Source organism: Coregonus clupeaformis, chromosome 39 (genome assembly GCF_020615455.1).
Source record: "Coregonus clupeaformis isolate EN_2021a chromosome 39, ASM2061545v1, whole genome shotgun sequence".
Taxonomy (NCBI): domain Eukaryota; kingdom Metazoa; phylum Chordata; class Actinopteri; order Salmoniformes; family Salmonidae; genus Coregonus; species Coregonus clupeaformis.
The window spans coordinates 3504140-3506409 of NC_059230.1; positions in this window are offsets into that span (position 1 = coordinate 3504140).

The following is a 2270-nucleotide window of genomic DNA, read 5'->3' on the forward strand; positions in this document are numbered from 1 at the left end:
ATACTCCTCTTTCAAAAGTGATGTCATCCTAGAGTTGGACAAGAGGACACACCCCCTCAATTTTATTTTCCATTATCGTTTCTGTGACAGGATGTGCAGTACCATTGAGGGCTATCTCCATTTTAAAGTAGTCAATTTCTACTTCTATGAACTTATTGGTGCATACCGCCACCTACTGTGCTGGATTGTGTATAGTTTAAACAGTCATAAAGCCAAGCACCTGCACAGTGCTGGAATATTAACTCAGAAATATAATCAAAGATGGTGGATAAATAAGATACTCAGGCCGTTTACCAATTAAAGAAATTGTCAAGGTTCCCATCTGTATAAGTGGGCGTTCCATCTCTCGCATGAGCATGCTTTTCCCGCGCAAGCTGACAGTTCCTCCATAATCTCTGGCATGTTCACGAGAGAGAGGGAACAGTTGGCTCTGGTCTACTTAGTGTCCCCTCCCCGCTCGCCCCACCAGGGGCAATAAGTAGACCAGAGTGGCCCCGCCCAATCAGAACAAATTAGGGAGCCGAGTGTTTTGCTTTCTCTTCTGGTATAATGCCTTGGCTGATCCCTGCTGCTGACCTGGATGGAATTCTATGATTCCTCCTGGGGTAGCCTAGCGTTTAAGAGCATTGGACTAGTTACCAAATGGTTGTTGGATCGAATCTCCGATATGAGTAGGTGAAAAATCTGTCTATGTGCCGTTGAGCAAGGCACTTAACCTTGATTGATCCTGTAAGAGGGTCTGCTAAATGACTAAAATGTAAAAATGTTAACCCAACAGGAGGCTGGTGAGTGGACAATGGCTCATAATAATGAATGGAGTCAATTGACATGTGGAAATCATGTGTTCGATACCATTCTGTTTCAGTCATTACTATGAGCACTTCCTCCCCAATTAAGGCAGCAACCAGCCACCTGTGTCTGAAGTCCAACCCAGTTGACTACTTTGAAATGGTGGAAACCATAATTGGAACTGGCCATGAAAAAACAGGCTTTGTGGCAATTGCGCCCTCTACTTCTATTGGGATTTCACAAGCATTCTAAATGGTGCTATACACAGATAAATACATGCTACCTTTCCCTTTGAAAAGAGTGCACAGTGGATTTGGATTTAGTAATAGAGCACTGAGAGAAATAGAAGTGACAGTTTAAGATATTTTACATTTGTATCTAAATAGTTGGAAGGTACAGGCTCTACCCTTTAATGCCCTTGGTCCCTTTAATGCCCTTGGTTTCTTAGACCATGTCAGATGATCTCTAGGTCAGGTTTAGTAACATACTGTTTCTCAGAAATGACACCATCTTTGTTAAACATGAGGAAATATCCCTCCTGGTAAATACCTGTAAACATTTAGAATATTATTGCCATGCAAATCTATCAATACGCTGTTTAGAACTGCTCAGCCCCAAACAAATTAGCTTAAATGCAATTATCTCCAATTATATCCATCGACACAAAACAATAAGAGGTGCACTGTACCAATGAACTTTGCACTGCATATTCCATGACAGGAAGATATAACACAGAACAAAAACATCTAAAATGTCTTAATTGGTCTTTAATTTAATCTTTAAATCTATAATAAGAAAAATGAATTCAATAATTGATTGCAATTCTTCTCTACCCTTACTCTATACTCCTCGTCTCAGTTGAGGTGACTCCTGACCCCAGCACAGCCCACCCATTCCTCCTGTTCAGAAGGGGGTCCCATGGCTGTGAGATTCAACTGGATCTGAGCAAGATGGATCGGACGTCCCTGTTATGTGAATTATTTAACAAACTATTTCAGTATCTCTGTGCGTCTCCCAAAATCAAGAAACGGACAGAGTCCCGGTCTGCATAGTCAGAGATATTTATTCATTGAGAATTCTGCCATCACAATTTCAGAGTCCATCTTTTATACTCATACGTCATACAAAAATCCCTCCTCTCTGTAGGCAGGCTGTAGTTTTCCACTTTATAATTGCTCTCCTGACCATCAGTTCACACACACACACACACACACACACACACATACATACACACACACATGCATACACACACACACATGCATACACCCACATATGCACACACATATACACATTTACACACATAAATGTTCTTATCATAGTCTCTCTCCTCCCTAAATTCCTCAGTTATCTTGGTTTCTCAGTTGCCTGTAGACAGTTCTCCTTGTCCTTTGTTGTCTGGCCTAACTCTTACTCACATTGCTAAATAGTAGCACAATGTCATAATCTTTACTGGTCCTACACTCACATATTACCAGGTAGTA